Raw genomic sequence first — 22,870 nt, 5'->3', positions numbered from 1 at the left:
TTAACTGGTAGATAAATACAAAATGGTGTGCTCGAAGCTGCAAGGCACCAGATTCCAACACAATTGCTATGACTTTTTGCAATCATCTGCATATTCTACTCTTCCGCTATCCTACCGTAACTGTGGGACGCACTTAGCGGTTCCTTGGACAAAACACTCCCAACAGACGTACAATCTCACGCTGCAGAGACCAGAAGTGGTTTTTGTCAGCACGTTACAAACTGGAAAGCTACAACTGTTTACCAAGTTTAAATGTTTATTAGACTTTAGGCACTAAGAAGCTAAGCGACCTAAAGATAGGCCATGTAGATTATTATTCTGAATCTTAGCCAGTTGTTACTGTTACTGTTACTGTTATCGAGGAACAAATCACAACACACACACGTGCGGCCTGCACGTTCTCAAATTATTTTGAATCCAAAAAGTAAATATTGTGTAGTAAGTATTGTGCGTTATTGAACTGTTAATACGTCCAGGTAATGATTTATTAAGTAATACTGATGAGGAAATACACGATGTAGTTTTAAAATGTAGAGGTAAGGGGAAGACAAAGTGTTTAGTGTAGATGGGCTTGACGCCGTTAACACGTTTACTTGGCTGTACTCCAGCTGGGTAAAGCACTTGTTTTCTACCCATAGACTGGCAATTTTTCAGTCAAGTTAACAATTTTATGCAAGTTAAAACCGATAAGCAAACTACGTTATTATTTATTTTATTAACCAAGAAATAACTCGTACAAATGAAATGAAATGAGTAGCCTATTAGCTTTTTATACATTCCATCCCCATGTTAAATTTGTAGCCAGATTTTTTATCAAAATCGTCGTAGTTGATGAGAGCCACCTACAGATTGCGCTGATCCAAATTACTAAATTCTATCAAATACACAACTAAGTCAAACATAGGGAAACTTATAAGGGGGGACTTATGATGAGTTATAGCATTTAGTAATTTTACAATAAATGTATTAATTTAGAACAGTGCAATCTGTAGGTGGCTCACATCAACTACGCCAATTTTGATTAAAAATTTGGCTACAAATTTGATAATCAAAGGTTATAGTAACTGTAATGACCCCTCAACCTGGTAAGCAACAAAAAATAAGGTATACAATAAAATTGTAGACACTAGTGCATTCTGTGACTAGCTCACACAACTACGTTATTTTTTAATAAAAATTTGCTACAGCTGGTCCATATAGATGGGATGTCTACTTTAGTATCCTATAGTTAATGTTATTATTTGGAATCATTGACTATTGGTTGGAATACATTGATTTCTGGTCTTTTTATCCCTTGCGAAATGAAAGTATAAATTATTTAGATACTTTTTAGTATGGTATTTTATATTGACAGATGGTCATGGTATCGATTGGGTAGTGTTCCCAATATATTAGGATTCTTTTTTGACGTTATATATTCGATCATCTTTAACGTCTGTGTGTTAGTATTTGATGTGAAATTAGGTTGTGTATGTTATTTCATAATTTACGGCGTTATAATACTCGTATAAAGCAAACAAAAATATTTATCTGTCAAGTAATATATTTACTGTAATTGTTATTTTTTAAACATAGGTACATGCAATTTAAGGCTGCAAATATCATAAAAAATTTCTTATAGTATTTTTGCAGTCCAAAAACTACCATATTTGTCTAATGGTGAATGCAAATATTTAGGAAGAAATAAAGTTAAGGAAATGGAACTGAAATAAAATAAAAGAGTCAAGGTCGACATATTCTGCATCCATTCCAATAACAATGAAATAAGTCGACTGCACGATCAAGGATAGCTGGAATTACTGACTCCACCTCGCTAAAATGGATTTACATATATAGGGTTATTCTAAATGATGGACCCATTTTTAATGCTTTATAATTTTTATGCTATTAAACTTACCGCTATAAAATACACATCAAATGAAAAAGCAACTCAAAAAGTTTACGCCTTCCAAAGACACATCATTTAACAATATCGATCCAACAGAACTGTAGATTTAATTGTACAAAGTTAAAAAGTAATCTCCAACTTTTTTTATCACTAGAAATTTGGAGGTTACTTGACGTTTTTGCAAATAACTTTTAAATGGTGAGGAAATCAACCAAAGTGGAAGGTAATATTCCGAAAGAGAATAAAATTTCCTACAATTTACTATTATGCATATCTTGAAAATACTCAATAAATGTAGCCTAAATTTGGCTTAGAATAAAAAAGTGTGAAATTTAATGTTTGCTATGTTTATTGTCTACATTGAAGACGGGGATTTTCAATTTTTGTTTTCATTTTTAGGCAATTTTTTGTACCTTTCTAGAGTATTTTCAAAAAATGCCTTATAAATTGTAGGAAATTTTATTCTCTTTCGGAATAATACCTTCCACTTTGGTCGATTTCCTCACCATTTAAAAGTTATTTGCATAAACGTCAAATAACCTCCAAATTTCTAGTAGTAAAAAAAGTTTGAGATTACTTTTTAACTTTGTACAATTAAATCTACAGTTCTGTTTGATCGATTTTGTTAAATGATGTGTCTTTGGAAGGCGTAAACTCTTTGAGTTGCTTTTTCGTTTGATGTGTATTTTATAGCGGTAAGTTTAATAGTTTAAAAGTTATAAAGCATTAAAACTGGGTCATTTATTTTGAATAACCCTGTACATTTATGGGTTTTATGTTGTGAACTTGCTAGAAATAAATTTAAATATTAAAATAACATGATTGTGTTTTAAGAAGATTAATAATAACCCAATACAACATCATTTTTGACAAATAATCTGTATAGTTTTCATAATGGTACATCAACAAAAACAGTGCAAATTTATCTAAACTCAATATAAAAAAAATATTAAACTCAACCAATTACTACCACAATAATTCTTGGTTACATTGGTTTATTCATTATATAAGAAGAGAATAAGTTGTTAACTAATAATATTTAATTTTTAAAACTCTTATTCTTACTTAATTATTAGTTATTGGTCAAAGTATATCTAGCCAGTTTTTTAAAATCTCAAATATAAGACTGCGATTAAAGTTTTGCGTTCTAAATGGGTTTCTAAAAATCGTCCAGTTCCTTAATCTAGCCGACCCGTACGAAGCATTCGCACTGTATCCTCCCCAAATCCACCTTAATGAAGTACACAACATACAGTTAATACTGCGTAGTTAGCGCGTCGTTTAGGTATAGGCCCTTACTTCAGGAATAGATACGTAGGTTTAAATTTTACATCATTACCTTTTTAGCGAATTTCCCATATAGGAAAGCTATTACCGTAGGTCTCATGGGAAGACCTAGACCCGGGACAGATTTACTTTTTCGTTTCGAGGTCCCCAAAGGCCAAAAACACAATCCATTCAAATATATATATGTGTGAATGTCTATATGTGATATATATATATATATATATATATGTGTGTGTGTATGCGCGTGTCCGTTAGTGCGATAACTCAAACAAAAATGATCCGATTTTGATAAAATTTTGTACAAACGTGTAAACCTACGTTTATTAGAACGAGTTCGCGAACCAGCATAATCGGACTATGGGAACGGAGTTTTATGGAGGGTGATATGGGGTAAAAAAAGGTTTTTCCCATTTTACCAAAAAAACAAAATTCCATAATTTATCTCCAAACAATTTTTTTAAGCTTAAAAAAGATATAATATTGTATATTGATGCGTTGTTGTATGCCCAACGGTTACGGATATAATTAAAACAATTGTTCATTTAAAATCCCCATGTGGAGAATAATTTGTAAATTTTGTTTAATACATACAAAGCTATCAACATTGCAGTAAAAAAAACAGTATCTTCCCTGTGGCAGCAAACCTAGGTAATCACTAAAATTATTGGTATTTAAATAGGAAATAAATCTTACAATTGTTTTAGGGAATATTTTAGTAGAAATCCAGCCAGGTAAATGGAAATTCGCTTAGTCTGCAAGTTTGCTGCGGCAAGAGTATTTTTAAAATAATATTAAGTTACTTACACCTTTACATTTTTATGGGACCTCTTAGAACTATGCTCAAAGTGATGTTATGATCTATATGATGTTTCTGTTGAGGGCTTTGTTTTTATACAGACATAGTTTTCACATAAGAAGCACACCCTTTTCAACGCCACACATCTAAATGTGTGAAAAACAGGGTTTGTCTCAAAACTTCTTCCCTTCGTTGGTGTATGTCCATACGTCTTATTTATGGGACAATGACGACGTCCTGTAATCCAGCTACTAGGAGGTCACGAATTGTGGATATTTATAGTCATGCACTGTGGATATGATACTCCCTGGTGTGGATTAACGTCTGCACTAGTGAGTACTAAGAAATACATAATACTAAGAAATGGCTAGATGGTTGTTTGACCACCATTACAACTACTAACTGTTTATACAAACCCAAACGTCAATGTAAGACTTACATAATAAACTAAAATTCACATTACCTTCGTATGAAGGTTTTGAATATATAGAAGGTTGTAAATGTCATTGATAGTCCTACTTTTATAGCCTATAAAACGTCGACGGTTGAAGTAACCTATATTGAAGTTAGGCCTATATTGACGTCCGCTAGTGACCTAGGTCAGTGAACTGTCTGTAGAGCATGCGCAAATGTGAATTAGAATGTGCATGTTTACCGCAGCAGTCATTTAGATGTCTTGAAAAGGTCATAAATGTTAAGCCTTCCAAAACATAAAAGTATTTAATAGTGCAGTTACCATTTGCGTTAGCACAATAACTCGGGCAAAAGTCATCAGATCTTTATAAATATTTGGCACAAACGTGCAAACCTAGGTTTATTCGATCGACCATGATCAGACTGTTGAAACGGCGTTGAACCTCTAAACGGAGAGTTTGGAGATTTATTTCCATACTACCTGCTCATAATCGGAAATTGCCACACTTCAACATTTTGTTACTTTAACAATGAAGCTGCTTTGCATATATGTTTTTGCTTACATGAAAAACTATAAATAAAAAAGCATAAAAGGTGATGATTCAAGGTTGAGGTTGGGAACAATATTGCTTCAATTGCTTAACAATAGCTGTAAACTTTGAGTTCTTAATAAACCAACCATTCTGTAAGTTTCTATATTTAATCATACTAATATTATAAATGTGAAAGTTTGTGTGTTTGTTTGTTTGTTTGTTTGTTTGAAGTTCAATCACGCATTAACTACTGGTCGGATTGTGTTGAAATTTGTTATGATGATAGCTCACATTCCCGATTAACATATAGACATATTCTTACCTCAAAAATCCTTTCGAGCTCCGCCCCAGCGGCTCTAGAGTTTCCCATGTTAACCTTATGAGTATTCATATTTAAAAGAAATTGAATAGTTTTGCCAGCTGTTTCAACTAGACAATTGTTTTCTATGATATTCAATAGCATTAAAAGGTTATTCAGTTTACCATCAGGGTGCAGTACCATTAGTTCTTTATACATTTTATGACAAAAGCTAATTTGAACCAAGCAGCAACAAAAACCTGATTGTGAGAACTTTACTTCTTTCTATTGTTTTAAACAATTTGTTTAGATGAAGTGGTAGAACATTATGGCTATGGTAGATGTTCTATATACTATAGTATATACCGTAGATTATAGTAAACCAAATTTTCTCAAAACGTGTCCTCTCTCATTGCAAATGCAAAGCACGAGTATTTAACTACAATAAGCATTGTATACCAACCCCGTACGAAGGACGGGTACTCAGCTAGTGTTTTTATATTTTTGTTCTTAATTTTACATTCCATATTTTTACACCATGCACATGGATGGTAAGTACTCTCTACTTCAATTCTAAGTTATATTGTTTATTTTAAAAATATAACTGCCCTTAAGTCTGTATGTAAATAGTTTGTAATTTATATCCCACAAAATTTCCGATTTTTTCAACACTTAGTATTTGTCCAAAGCTAATTTTTCAAAAGCATTTAAAGTAATATTTTTGATAAGATTTAAAGATAAACAAAAAAATCACCCTTTACTAGGTGAACAAAAGTAATTTCCGTAATCGTTGTTAGGAATAGCGTATTTTATACAGTATTTAACCAATTTATTTGATTTTTCATCGTTATAACTATTAATATAGGCTGCTATAACGAGTTTTGAAACACTCTAGTACCGTGAAGTGTACATATAATTAATCTTAAATAATATACCTATATTAGTCTTTACTCTCAAAAAACAACTTTTTGCTTTTTAATAGCCAAGAATGCGTTTTTGAAGTTAATATTGACAGTGGATTCCTGTAGTACGTGGGATACATTGACGCCCGACCAATGTTAATCCCTGTGGTTTCATTTCGTGATGGAATCCTTGATCTTCCAACCACACAACGTTAGTCTGTCATACACTTGTAATTATTATAATGTCAATGAAATCCTCCTGTTATATGCGTACAAATTATCCTTCTTAATTTATTTTGAATGTTATTTGAATTTTGGTGCTTAAAAACACACGGTGAACTAAACCACCCTCGTGAAAATGTAGTTATACCATTCAAACATGTTCACAAGCCGATTGACATTTTATGTTTATAATGTTTCTCTGAAGGTTTTAAGACTACATAAATTGTCATTTAAATCTATAACTGATTTGATAAGGACATAAGGCGATGCCACTTTTACTTAAGTACATGTAAGAATGCTGTTTTTAGTCGGAACTTTGATAGTTTTATTACCTTATGGCTTTAATCATTGGAATTCTAAAAAATAACAGTTGCCCTTGTTGAAAGGATGGTAGTTTTTAATACGTATCCAAGTATACCTCTTATATTTGAGCTAGCATTTTTTAACTAACTAAATGTTAATGATAACGTATTTGTGAAATCTATTACTTCTACATATTAATAGCAAAGCATGTTTCTTTAAAACATGTTTTCTTAGCTCGTGTGCTTCACAGGGAAAATCTACGCATACTGTTAGGAAGATATTTTCCTGCAGTTGTGCGTAATCCCTATCTAAAAATAGGCTCAAAATATGCACACAAAATCAGTTTAAAAATTAAAAAAATAACATGGGCCGTATGGGTTTCCATGCTGGTGGCGAAATAACAGCAAACTATAAACAGAAAGTCAAAACAAATTGAAGAAATCCCAATGTATATTGTAGTTACAGCGTGGGCTGAAAATAGAGAAGTCTGTACATTACATATTTTTTATCATATATTAATCATACAATCAAAACTGAATGTACCTGAACTTCTGATCGTGACATAATATCATTGATATGTGTTACACACTGTAAAACTAAAAAATAACTTGTTTCATAAATGTGAAATTCTAAATTAAAATTATTTACTTGTAAGGTTGAACTTGTTTAAAAGTTTTTAGTGGTTTTGAGGTTTAAATTAGGTTTTTTAAACTTCACTACCTAGGATTTAAATAGATTATTTTTATTTTAGTTATAGCAGTCTTTACAATACGTGTTATTTGATTCACTATACATTCACTATACATAATCGCTGAATAGTCAGATACTAAAAAGTCCAAACGAACGAAACGTTCGCATCCATGATTTAAAATGTTGATATTTACATAAATATATTTAGAAATAATACAAAACAAAAAAAAAATCTTCTAAGAGCGTTTACAAAAAATACTACCAATAAACAGATTTGTTATAAATGCATATTTATCACAAAATCTACTTTCAGATAATATATATCTAACAAAAACATAATATAATTTCTACCGCAATGCGTTTGTTTAATGAAAACTTCCAATACAGTTATACGCAACCGTAACGGCCCAAAAGGGTGCAATACCTTTTTACTGCAAACTTCTAATCACAAAAACACACGTTTGATTATAAAGTTCCAACTCTATACTTTTCAATCGTATTAAAAAAACATACAAATAAATCTACAAAATACATGTAATGCAAACCACGGGTGTGTACTCTAATGGTACTTCATTGAACTGAGTCTGCGAACTATGAACGAGAAATGCGTTTGTAGTAAAGTTGTTTGGATATGTTCATTGAGTCGCGATTTTGTTCACCGTGTTTGGAAATCAATACAAATAATAAAATTGTGTCTTAAGAAATATATAGCTTGGATATAGCTTATAGCTTGGATTCATTATAACATTATAACAACGAAAGAAAAATATAATGTGTTCGTTCAGGGCTCATACTTGAACTTTTTGCCACAAATGTATTTTCAAAATCCCCTTTCACGTGCATTAACATATCTTATTTTGTCAATAAAAAAGAAACTTTCTGTTGATCTCTAACTTAAGCTTGACTTTGTATTAAGGTCCGAAAACTCAGTAACTCATAAAATTGATATGGGGCCTAACATCCGGTCTTGTTAAAGTAAGGGAAAAGTGTTGAAATTCGAAGTCATCCTTTGTTTAAGATTTTCTTATGTAATTATTTGCACAAGCCTTTCAATTTGTAAATAAAATTTGTTATTTATATATTCCGATTATCCTTAAGAAACTGATTATCTCAGATATAATTTTTAAATATCTCCTTAAGCTTCATAAACACTATGTTCCATTCGTTGTCAAACCAATACAGCTCCGTTCCGATGGATACACCGAATATTTATAGCGAACCATGGTCTTTTCTTTTTTTCTTTCAACGCCAGTGGCTTTTCACGAGAGAGTTACGAGAGATAAATGTTTAGTGGATGTGCCGGGGATTGAATCCGCCCCTCCCGCACCGAAGTCTGAGACGCTAACCACTAGGCTAGCAACACAACCAACTCTTCACGGGATGATGACGACAATGATCATAGCGGTTAGGTGAAGGATTGATTGAATGTATAGAGTTTATCAATTAACAGTTAACAGCTAATCATGCAATGTACTTATTGAAATCTTCAATTAAAATATTTTCTCGACACAATTGTATTAATTGAGTATAATCAATTAGATTATCCATTCCTCTTTCCAAACATTTTTAACAATTCGAATAGTTTAAGTTATCAATGAATGTCTATACAAATGTGCTACGAGATATGAAAAGCTACTCAAAAGTCAACAAATCGGAGAAACTCTGCACTCGTTTGTGGAGGACGAGGAAGAGAATTATCGTAAAAACCCCGTGGAATCTTGTCAGATGGCTCACTAAATAACACTAACTGATCCTTCCTATAGGACTTCTACAACACATCAAGCTAAAGTATACACCTCTTTAATCAGTGACATTAATTTATAAATGTGTAGATTTACGATATTTCATATGTAGGTGAGCTATTTGTCGATATATATTATCGAATTGCTCTATTATCCCCATAAAAAATATAACCTATTGAACATAGGTTGCTGGATCCATTCATTAAAATAAATAATTACATTTTAATACACCTTTGACTGGTTTAAAAGGAACATTAACAATCTAAACATAGTCCTATATCTTAAAACAGGGGTTTTACCTAAGCAGCCTGAGCTTTTGACGGATTTTATGATTCTTTTTTTTTTAGACGAAAGTAATTTTGAGAGGGAGAGAGTGTCACCACCATAATTTGAATTGGTGGTGTCAGTTTCTTAGAAATATAACTTTAACTTCTTTAAGCCTAGCAACTGACACTGAAATTTGTTTTAAATTAGTTTTTGATATACCTTTGTTATACAGCTGCAAACATTCAGCATATTTGAGAAAGAGTTAAAGTTTTATCAAACGTGTGTTAGTACAACGTCCAAGTCTATAATGTATTAAACCTAACAATTGCTCACTACTTACCTAAATATAAATTAAGAGGATTTCATCAAATTATAGAGAAAAGTTTAGTTATCTATAATATTAAAACAAAACAGGGTTTTTTTATTTCACGATTCTGAATCAACCACTTGACGGATTTTCATGATTTTTGTGTTGAAAGAAAGATAATTTTGAGAACTAGGGAATGTCAAAGCCATAATTTTAGTTTAGGGTTTCAGTTTTTTAGAAATTAAGTTTTAATTTTTAAAAAGTCAAGCAGCCGACGCTAGCAATTTAAAGTATTTTCAATGCTGGTTTAACTAACAGCTGGTTTATAACTGTCATTGAAATGTTTATGTTACGAGTTGTTTGTTTAAAAAATATTGTTCGTTGGTGTTTGCTTAGATACTATTTCACTTTAAAATGTAGGTAGTTTTCCCTTACCGTGAAGGATCTGCGTTATCAGGAAATGTGTTATTTTGAACTAAACATCTCAAACACTTGCGTTTAATCAAGTTTTGTCGTAAATGCAATCTGTGTAAGTATTTAGTTTGTGCATTGCAAATTTCAACTCATATTTGGGAAATATTTTTTCAGCAGTTTATCACTTAATTGTTTAAGATATAAATGGTTTACATGTTGATACTTCTTTTTCTGTATGTTTGAATGTTATGAGTATGTTGGCACAGTAAAATTTTGGTTAGTAATGAAAGCGTCAATCTGTGTAGTAGGTCTCTATAAAACTGTTACCGGTAAATAAACTGCAGTGTGCAGGGTGCAGCAGAAACCAAAGTCGACTCATACCATACCAACTATCCCCGTAGTACTGATGATTCAGAAACTTGGGCACTGACCAAAGAACCGAAAAACCTTAATGATGGGTTAGATAATAAAGTGCAGAGAAAATATACAGACCAGTTCAAGATAACGACCCGGAGGTCGAAATAAAAAAGAACAGAGAGCTAAGAGAAATGTGTTAACACCCAAATATAGGGATGCTTTCCAGAAGTAGGTAAAGCTTGGGTGGACAGGCTGTGCATAAACATTTAAAAAATATATTCCAAGGAGTACCACACGATAGGCGGGAAACATCAAGTTATGAAATGCATCCTCAGACTGGGATCTAAATTTTGAAGAGGCAGGTGATAGAAGAGAATCCTCATAAAAGTTTCAGTGGTCACGGAGGTACGATATGGTACGTTAAGTACATAAGTAGTACAGTATGCAATTGGAGGTGGCATGCAACTACTCTACTCAAAACCAGTGTGAGTCGGTCGCCAATCTCACTTATTGCACTTATCACACTGCTGTTTTATGGTAAAATTATCGGATTTAAAATACATATCGCCATATTTTAGGTCTATATTCGAATGGAATAAATAGGTGGTCACGTTACATTTGTTTATAAGGTGATCTTCCCCATTAAAACTGCCAGAATTTTTGTCTATGCGTGTAAACTAGATGTTCTGAATTATTCCGTTTTAGTTGACAACTCGATTCCGGTACGTAGGACGGGCCACCAGCTCGTAGTTATAAAATAAAATTTGGATTTATAACATATCTTAACTATTTAATATAATACATTTAAAGTAATCTCCTTTTGTGAAGCACGTATACTACTAGTTATTGGTTGATATCGAAAATTGATTAAGCAAATCTTCATGTATGGAAACAAACACCAATTGACAACAAGTTGTTTTCCTGTTCAAAAACATAAATTTACGTATGGAGAATTCAGTTAAAACGTGCCGGAAGGGCCATGCGAGGTAAGATGGGGCTAAACCACTTAAGTCCCCTCTACTTTGTCCCTCTCGTGCTTAGACCATGCTGAACAAGACCCTCATTTTACACAAACCCACTCAGATTCACTACAGTTAAGTTCCACACAATGACCTTTTACGAGTTTGTCTTCATTTCTCCCTGTTACTTTTTTTTCTCAGTAAAAACAACATCTTGGCACGCCATGTTTATCTACTTAGGGGTTGTTGCTTGGTATATGTTCTACTTAGGGGTTGTTGCTTGGTATATGTTCTACTTAGGGGTTGATGATTGGTATATGTTCTACTTAGGGGTTGATGATTGGTATATGGTAGACCCTGGTAGTTATTTTTCATGTAATCAAACGTCTTAAGTTTTTAATACATTGCTTCTTAGATGCTTCTGAGTTGTTTTTTTTTTTTTGCATTAATGGAGAAACAAATTGTAAAGTTTAGTAATACATTTGTATTGGTTAGTGTTTACTTTTATTTATTTCTGATACGTTTATTCCTTACGGCTTATAAATGCACCTCTTTATAGGCTTAAATGTGAGCAATACCAAATGTAAACAGGTGTAATGTGCTCCCATTTTTAAAAATAAATGGATTTTCCTTTTTTATTTATTCGTAAAATAGCCTCAAATCTACGTACCCTTTAAACTGTTTTCTATACAGGTAGAACCCTGTGCCACTATTGGTATTTCAGAAATATATTGAAAGGAATACTTCCTCTATTTCCTTATGACATTGAAAAATATGGGTCAAAATAAGGTACGTGCCCACAACTCTATTTTTTCAATTACACTTCTATAACTTATTAAAACCTTTTATAGGTAATAAATTATGAAAAATACAATATAGAAAATGTTTTGATCACACGCTATACATAAATTTGACACTGTTCTAACCTAACCCAACCAAACTTCTCGAACAGGTTAAAGTTCGTTTTTTGAGTAAGTTATAGAACCAATGACAATATCTACCAGACAAATAAGTTAAGACCGACTACAGTGCCCTCGTAAATACCTGGAAATGATTCCATTCTACTAAACAAAGTACTCTGTCATTGGAAAGCTACGCTTTGTACACTTGAATGATCATATTAACAAGTTTTGGAGTTGTGGGCACGTAACGGATTTTGACCAAAATATGAATTCAACTTTTTGAAAAATGGCGGCTAACTTTGAAATTTCTTTTGAATCACTCTGTATTTTAGGATATTTTTTAATTAGGGTGTAATTTAAAGACTTAGGGATGTATTTTACTCTTAGCATTTTATCTCCAAACTTACGTTTTAGCAGCTACAGAATGAAGAATGTTGAGAATGAAACCACTTTTTCCAATATGTAACTCCCTATAGATCCTAAAGTTTTAGAGCAAAATATGAAATAATTCACGGTTTTAAATTACATTTATATTCTAAATCCATCATCATATATTAAGTGTTCTTAAGAAATTTTAAATTACCCACCATATTGGAAAATGGTGGCCATTTTTTGAAGTTGGTCTTAAAAATATTTTTGTATTTCATAAGTAAATAGTTTAAGTTCTCAATTATAAGATATTGTATTTTAAAATCACACAGTTCCTGAGATATCAATGATGGCACAGTTAAGCTGTCACCCAACCTTTATCTGCCTAAAACTGTACGTCTTTTATGAAGATAATTACGAGTTTTAAAGCTTCAGCTAACATTATATTTCAGACAGATATGTCGAGCAATTCAAATAACAAGAAAACACAGTTTATCGAATCAATAAAAATATGTATTTCACAAATTATAATGTAAAATCCTCCTAGAACACAGTCCTTTATTAAAATATATTTTGAGAAGCAAGGCAAACATTTTTCTTTAAAAGTGTAATTGCTATGGAAGTAATGAATAGCCTGCTGTTGGTTGAAAGATCTGGTTGTAATATATCATTGTAATAAGGTAGGGTATAAGGTCAAGTGGTCCTCAGAGTTGGGGCGCAAAGACTCCCCCTCTCAACCCCCCTTTACCCCTAACTTCTCTCGCATAACATTATCTCTCCCTTTATATTCAATACGTTACACTATATACAGGGTGTCCGGTCATAAGTGTTAAATAAAATTTTGCCTCAAACTACATGGTAATGGCAACATAATGACGCACATTTGAGGTTCCCAACCTCAACCGTTAGGGAATAACAAATAAATTAAGGTTTTCCAAAAAATATTGTAGTTGTCATGAACAAGGTTTTATTACTCTGTTAAAAATGCACTAATTGTTCATTTAAACGTCATTTTCAGAATCCTCACAAAATTTTAAATAGATATAACACATAATCGTTAGGGTAAGAAAAAAATGTCTGCTTAAATTTCTTCGTTAAACAATTATTTTTAATACCGACGAAAATTTAATTAACATTCAGCAATTTATTCCTCGGTTACCGAGTTCCGCTGAGTTTAACAAATATTACTAAAAACTTCCTCATTTAAAGGGCTTTACAATGGTGTATAATAGTTTTTACCAAGTTTCAAATTTCCTAATGTAATTCAATCATTGTTGTGAAAAAACATGGTAGGGAAAAGAAAAGCTATTGTGAAGAATAATACATTTAAGTGCAGGCAACGAATAATTTGTATTTTTTTCTCGCATGCAACGCTTTTTTATAACTATTAAGCTAAGAAAAGAAACATATAGTAGTAAAATGTGTTTGTGGTAAAGTTACGGTTATCTTATGTTTTTAATATTTCAGATAAGATTTCAATTAACTCGCGGAAGTTGAAGTTCGGTTGTGGCTATCCCAAAACTTCCTGACATGGATTGGGCGTGGAGGAAGAGTGACATAGCCTCCTCGATCTCCAGACTTGAGCCCGTTAGATTTTTTTGTTTGGGGTTACATGAAAAGCCTAGTTTACTCGACTGTTGTAAACTCTGAGGTTGAGTTACGGGAGAGAATCTTTGAGGCTGCTGAGAAAGTAAGGGAAAAATTGACGTATGATGTCACAGTTGGCGCGATTCACAAGCGAGCTAGGGCCTGCTTGCGGGAAAACGGAGGGCACTTTACACCCAAACTGTGATTCCACCTTAATAAAAGTTGTGCTTCGGACAAAGTATGTCAATGATTTGATTTGTATTGTGTGTTTTTACTAATGTATTGTGTTTTTTTATAAAAAAATTTCCAAAGTCTAAACAAAAACACTTTAGTATGATGAAAGTGTAGTCTGGTCAATCATAAATTACACAAACCCTCATCATCAGTGGTCAGCTCATAAAATAGTAAGTAAAATTTATTATTTTTTACAATCTGTTTTGGATAAACCGTGATTTTTCACAATAGTGCGTAAAATTCACCATAGATTTGACAGTAGATAAATGTAGTTAAACATCATTTTGAAGCTCTTTAAATAAGGAAGTTTTTAGTAATATTTGTTCAAGTCAGCGGAACTCGGTAACCGAGAAATAAATTTCTGAATGTTAATTAAATTTTCATCGGTATAAAAAATAATTGTTTAACGAAGAAATTTAAACAGAATATTTTTCCGTACCCTAACGATTATGTGTTGTATCTATTTAAAATTTTGTGAGGATTCTGAAAATGACATTCAAATGAACAATTAGTGCATTTTTAACAGATTAATACAACCTTTTTCATGACAACTACAATAATTTTTGGAAAACTTTAATTTATTTGTTATTCCCTAACGGTTGAGGTTGGGAACCTTAAATGTGCGTAATTATGTCGCCATTACCATGTAGTTTGAGGCAAAATTTTATTTAACACTTATGACCGGACACCCTGTATTTCCATTAGTAGTTAGGGTAGATAAACAAGCCCATAGTCTAAATATTATAATATAATCATTATACTTCTGTTGCTTAAATATCGTTTTTGATTTATAAAATACATTATTTATTTAGGTGAGTCGGTGGCTCAGTTGGTAGCGTCACTCACTTCGGGCCCAAGGCAGCGATGTTGTGGTTTCGGATCCTGGCCACTGCCGTAATAGTAGTTTACCCAACGATTTTGAAAGATAGTGATAACGACACGAGTATAACATTTAAAATACCTTGGCGAGTGCCTGAAAAACTTCTACGAGTGTCGCTAACACTATTTACGTGAGTTGCGTACACTACTTTACCTACGACAGTGTTTTAATTATTAATAATCACTACTCATAACTTCTAAGAGAGGTTATGTTTCGTTTATAACCTCTCATTGCCACTGGCAGTGATGTAATGAAATGCTGTACCAAACACTAATTGCACCACTCAACAATTAAATTGGCCTAAACAGCTGATTAGTTGAAGTTGATCAGAGAATCGGTGGCTCAGTCGGTAGCGTCACGGACTTCGGGCCCAAGGCAGCGATTTCGTGGGTTCGGATCCTGGCCACTGCCACTAAAATTTATCAGTACAGTTCACCTTTGTACTGTACCGGCTCACTCTTTGCTTTGCTGTAAACGTTCCACGCACGGGTGGTTAGTCAATGTGGACGGGTAAATGCAAGGTTAAAAGAGGCCGCCAACTTCTTAAAAAAAAAGAAAAAAGTTCGAATGATTACAATTTTACTTCTTCTCTCTCAATCCTTGAACCGCATTGGTTCGTTACCCGTGTTGTTATGAGTAAAACCATGTAAAACTATACCGTTATTAAAGTAAACAATGCTGTTTTATGAAACTTTTCAATTATAAAAACTGAACTGAAACGGCTACCTTAAGAAACGGTCATAGGCAAACATTTTATAAGTACAGTTCACCTTCGTAATAGAGTTAGTTAATGTGGATGGGCCATAGATATATAATAACAACACTGTGTTGTTATTATATATCTATGGGACGGGCAAATGCAAGGGTAAAAGAGAGGCTGCCAACCTCTTTTATAAAAAAATTAACAATGCCTAGCAAAATGTCTCTCAACGCTTTCGTGGAATTTAAAACATGTTTTAATATTCTGTTGTTAATATACAGATACCTAAGATATATTGGAAGAAAATGATGTTAGTAGAAACCCTAGTAATATTATTTTAACCAAATAAAATTAAGTTTTAATTTCTCTATGTACAAGTTAGGAAAACATGTCAATGCTTAAGTATATTGCTTATTATATACTTTTAAGGAGTTTCTTGTAGATGACTAGACTATTTAAAAATAAAATAAATATTAGGCTTCACATTGGTAGCCAGTTGGTCAAAAGTCTGACAAATCTGTATTATAATGTATCAGTATCAACTCATAATCTTAAAGCATAGCTTTATCTGAAATATCTTTCCCCACCTTTCACTCAAAATATTACATATGCCTCATAAAATATTGTTGTCATAAAATAATATTGCCTCATAAAATATTTTATATTAATTCAAGGATAGCAAAAATTGTAATACTGCATATACAGTGTGTATGAAGTTTATGTCTAGTAAAAAGTTTTGTAATAGTCTGATTTCACACATCTCAATTATTATTTCCTGTGTGTATTTTCAATGTTTGTAGGCCTAGTTGATGTTTTCTTAAAAGTTTTGATTATTTTTTTATTTTTCGATCTGGATTTATGTGGACATTTTAAAAAATATAAAAAGAAACCTAACGTAAATGTTTTAATATAATTTTAGCATAATGCTGTATAACTACAGCAGAATCACAAAAAATAAACAACCTTACATTTTGATAGTATAAAATTAGTTTTTAACTTATTAACAGTAAGAACCAACCCTTCAGGTTCAACACAATAAGGAATATTGCTTTGTAAAAAGGCAAGTCTTAAAGTCCAATTAGGGGTATTCATTTTTAATAAATTTCCTTAATAGTTTATAGATTGACGAGTTATAATTGCTTAAGCGTGTTTGTAGAGCAAGAGCGAAGGCGGCCCCCGTTAAGCCGCTTCTCATAAAACATTCACACCCTTAGCCGGGGCGGGTTTATGAGTAAAGGGCTTTAGGGCTCAGGTGTTGCTAGCGTGAATGGAAGCAAGTTCTCAACTAGGGGGATTATCACGGGCAAACGCTTCAAAAACTTGGTAAAAAGGTCACATTAGATATATATACATATTAAATTATAGTTATACAGGAATATGAACGTATTTGGAATACTTAGATACATCAGCTGCTAGTTTGTACAGCTAATTTTTTTAAACGTCATATGTGATGTGATATGAATCAAATGTATATAATACTTAAATTGCTTTTTCCTATAACCACCGTCAATCATATAGAGGGTCAACAGGACATAGTGTCAAGGTATGTTGCCCGATAGTAAATTTTCCCGTCTTTTTATTACTGCTGAACAAGAGTGATAAAAATTAATGTATTCTTAATGGTTTTTGTGTTTAGAAAAAATAAGAATAAAATGGGATTTTACAATTGGACGGACTTGAAACTAAAGTAATCTGTTAACAACTAAGACTGACGACGTTAACACTTATCAATCATGTTTATTTCATAGAGATTTTCAATCTGGGAACGATGCACAATGAATGAATCAAACACAAATTTCTCAAGATATGCCACCCTGTCGTTAAAATAAAGACAACGAAACTCCAGTATCAGACTAAGCTTTCAGGTTTTTAATTTTCTTTGAGGGTGGAAAGGCACTTTCTATTAAGAAAAGTCATTGGTAACAATATATATTTCTAATTTACAAGGCTAGGTTAAATGGTACAAGATACCTACCAGAGAAATGCAATACACGTCACATACTCTGCCATGTAAATGTCTATATTAGTTTTGTTTATTTACTAAGACCCCAATTATCTCATCACATTGAAAAGCCAGCATTTAACTTGTTGAAAGAGTTATGAGCATTATTAAGTTATAGCAAAATGTACTTCTAAAACTGAGACCTGCTTATGAGTATTTATGTTTCTTATTTGTGAATTGAATATCACTTCAATCTTAAAATTTATTATCAGAATCACATTATAGTTTGGCTTATTTTGTTTGAGAAGTCAGCCATAGATATTCAGGCTTAATCCCCAATAAACAAACGTATGTGATATTGCCGTGAACGTTGGTCCAACGCCTTAAGCTGTAAATTCACTTATTTAATAAAATCCCCCCCCCCAAAAAATGGATAGGAATCTGGGGTGAAAAAATATTTATGAATACTAGTTTTTACCTTCTGGCTTTCATATTTGCTGCTAGGTTACTGAAACAGCCATTCAAGGCATCCAAAGTGAAGATCAGAATATTATTAGAACGCTAATTAATGATAAGATCTTAATAAATCTCCCTTGCACTCAGAACTGTGGGCAAACTAATCTTTATGCTCAACTCAGGTACGAGTTACGATATAAAGTCATTTATAATCAATCAGAAAAAATAATTTAAAATAAGGCTGGTCTGATAATGGTAAAAAAGGTGGTCACGTACAGTAAAGATTATGACGACAAGGTCATACATTTATTTGGGTCTAATAACAAGTAAATTAAAGATCTAACCTCACAGTTACTCAAAGAAATCAATGGCTGTCTGGATAAAACAATGGAAACATTTTAAATTTTGAAAAAAAAATATATAAACGATAAAACCCTACGTACCCAGCTTATGGAGCCTGCCTAAAGTATACATAGATAATATACATAATACATAGATACCCATACGACCCAGTTAACTATTTCAGCTCCAGTATATAAAATTGCCAAAAAACTTGAAAAATTTATCAGAAACAACATCAATCTCAATCTCAGTCCTGTAATTTAGCAGCGAATAGGAACGCCGAAAGGTGAAAATTAATATTCAATGTCATTTGAAGTTCCAGGAGCAGTAAATGAGCGCTCGTTGAGAACAATATTCTCTATACTAAAATTTCCCTTTGCAGAACTTGAAAAGTTCGTACAAAACATATTTTTTCTACATTTATCAAACATTCCGATGTAAAAATGTGGATATGAGAAATGCCCAACTGACATAATTAACCTTTATGTACAGCAGAGAAGTTTAACTTATTGTTTAAAACCTGCAGTTTATTTGAAATTTGTTTTGGGTCCAACCTCGGAATGAATTAATCAATAACCAATCTTGCTTTTAATCTACAATATTCATTTATTAGTATATGTTTTATCAGGTAATAAAGTAATACTAGTATTGCTTCCACATTGTGGAATTATCATACATAATCGTATGTAAATATTTTAATAATGGCCGTTATACCACCGCATAAGTCATATTGGAAACAAATTGAAAACGATTGACTGACGATGCCCCCCTTCTCCCCCCCCCCCCCCCCCCCCAGGAACGTCAGCTGTGCGGAACCGTTCTGTTGCTTTATTGATCGTGGATAAACGCACTAACTCGCCCCGGCTCTATTCTTGTTTATTTTGATTGGTTTTTAACTTCCCATTCAGACTGGCATGTGAGTCAAGTATTTAAATAATTGAAAGTAATTGATATATATTTTTTTAACTGCAAAAGATTATTGTGATTATTTCCACTACAATGTATTGGGAATATGTAGATCAATATTTAGGGAGAAATGTCACCTCTTATATCTTAAAGCAAATTCAACTTTTTGAGTTTTTATTATTTGATGTAAATGTATAATTTGTATTATTTATGGCGTAGAAGTTTGGAAATCTTATAATTAACGCGTATTATTTTTTAATGGTTTCCAAATACGGAAGTATAAAATGCTTCCAAAAATATTACATATGTATACTTTTTAAGATAAATGTTGTATTTTTGTCTAAATTGAAGACGAATCGATAATTAAGTAAGCTGTGATAATGTTTGGGATTCACACCAAGTTTAAATGTTTAATTACCAATAGTTTTAGAGACAAGTACGGAACGAGACATATTTATATTATTATTTTCACCTAGTTAGATAGTGAAAGCAGTCGAGGTACAAAAGATTTTTCATCAAATATATTATTTACAAAAGTAGTACTGTTTAAGTAAAAACAGTTTAGATTGTCACCACATATTTAAAAGGGAATATACATGGTGGCTGAAAAGTAACTTACACCCCCTCTTAACGTTTCAACTATTTGTGATATTTCAAATCGGTTTGCGGCAACCTTAATAGTTATGAGGGATGAACTTTGAAATAATGATGGCTAATTTTGAAAATGTTGCCCTTAGGGGTAGCGGGGGTAGTGGGTAGCTCAAAATTTTTAAAAGTTAAGTATAGTCGAGTTTGGTATCATTTTACAGGTCTTGACAAAACTAAACAATTAACATAAAAAATATAAATCGGACAACTAATAACAAAATGATAGCTAACAATTATTAAGACAATGGTTATTAAAAGTAGTTTTTAATTCCAATTTTGTTATAAGTGGTCCGACTTCTATTTTCTTGATGATAATTGTTTAGTTTAGGCAATACCTGTCAAATGATACCAAACTAAACTATACTTGCCGTTTGAAAATTTGGAGCACTGATTTGAAATTTTGCCGTTTGATACTGGGTAGTAGTGGTAGGGAGTCGCTCAAAATTAATTTTGCCCTTAGGTGTCTAAGGGCGAAATTTTCAAAATAAACCATAATTATTATAGCCTCTCATTTCTGAGATGGTTGCCGCAAACCGATTTCAAATATCTCAAAAGGTTAAAAGGTTGAGGGGGGTGCAAGTTACTTTTCAGCCACCATGTATAATTTAAAATAGTAAGTCTATTTAGACAGATGCATAGATCGACTAAAAAATTATGTCACCTCAAACTTTTCTACCTTTTTTTTATGTGTTTGACCATAATTTTGTTTAAAACCCTATACCGCACTCAACTTATCTCATGTTATCATGTGGAAAGTTTATGATAAATATTCTGATTTATGTGAATACTGCAAATGAAGTATTTATAGTTTATTTTAATAGTCCTTGTTTGATATGCGATTGAATGATGCTCTTTGAAATATTTGAAATTAAAATGACGATAAATGAAACAACTCACTGTTAGGTAAACAAACAATGTATTAAATTTAAAAATAACTTTTTACAAAAATTAATAATACACAATAACATGTTTTTAGTTACATACAGTACACAAGGTACTAGAGGGGGAAATTTGTGTACAGACCAACGGGGAAATTTTAAGAGCATTTAACAGTGTTCTACTTTTGTTGTTTTATTCTTTGATTATCTTAATCGTTTTGTTGCGTACTGATTTATAGAATTTCAAAAATGTGATCTTATGAATATAAGAAATGGTAAAAAACACATCAAAGTGTTTTCTCGTACATTTACCGCAACACATGGATTTTAGTGTTTGTCAACAATCCTGCAAAATAATACTATTGACATAATTGACTTGCACCAATTAATAATCAATTAATAATTTACCTTTAATTTCTGGGTGGTGAAAAAGTTAAAATCCGTTGGATAGATCCAAAGAAAATAGTTAATTATTACTCCTTTGCTACCTGTTAGCAAAGGCTTTTAAGTATCTCATCTACAGTTTTTCTTAAATTGTTGTTCCTTACTAAAACAGTACTTTATTGAGTGGGGATAGTTTATAGTAGGCCTATATCAGAATCGGTGCAAAGTTAGTTTACCAGATTCGGGAATATAGCTTTCAGTATTACGTTGTGTGCTAGTTAGGGCTAATACTAAAATATGGAACAATAGATTATAGCTTCATATTCCTCATTATGGAAATAAAACATTTGAAGATAGCCTCTGGATCGTTATTGAACATAATTAAATCCAAGGCTTACCTTACGATCCAATTTATATAAATTGGATCGTAAGGTAAGCCTTAGATTTAAATGAAACATATTATTAACTTTATTAGTGGGCCCCTCCCTCAATACAACTTTTAGGGTTGTAAAGCCTTAATGACATGCATTTTACCAAAGGAAAATAAAACAACGCTCTAATATTAATACAACTTTATTGCCCAAAAATTACCATCAGACCAATTTCGAAAGTAACTAAGAGTTTAACAATCCCAAACATTGAGCAGGAAATCCTTCTGGTCGAATCAACACCTCGTGCGCTACTTACAGTCTTGTAGTTAACTTATCATTAATATTAACATTTTTACATTTTACAACAATTAATAGCATCTAATAAACAAGAATGTTGATACAATATAGGCTGCTTTTTTAAAATAGAGCAGTAATATTAGGTTTCGTTTTATTATTTACACGATTATTATTTCACAGAAGTTTTGTTTTACAATAAGTACTATAACTATTTTAATGAGTCATTTTCAAGGAATTTAAAAACTGTTGTAAGATTATTTCCTATTTTTCTACTATACTCGACATATTTAGTTTAATTGCATAGTGGGATGTGTTTATACATGTATAAGTGTGAATTTAGTACACTTTGAGTTCCTTACCGTAGTGTAATAAACTAATGATGAAGTTTTATAATGTTTATTTATTTTTTAGCTTTCTTACTATAAAATATTTATATAAATTTTTATTTACATTTATACCTATATGATTTTAAAATCATATCATTAATGCACAGTTTAATTAGTCATATTATTGCGCAAAATTAGAAATGCAATTACAAAATTAGCATCATATTTGATTAAATTATTGTATGTTACTAACAGACAATTATTCATTG

The sequence above is a fragment of the Macrosteles quadrilineatus genome, unplaced genomic scaffold, assembly GCF_028750875.1.
Source record: "Macrosteles quadrilineatus isolate MER2022 unplaced genomic scaffold, UCM_ALF_1.0 Scaffold_3__2_contigs__length_128488019, whole genome shotgun sequence".
Lineage (NCBI taxonomy): Eukaryota > Metazoa > Arthropoda > Insecta > Hemiptera > Cicadellidae > Macrosteles > Macrosteles quadrilineatus.
Note: the sequence above shows the minus strand (reverse complement) of the source record.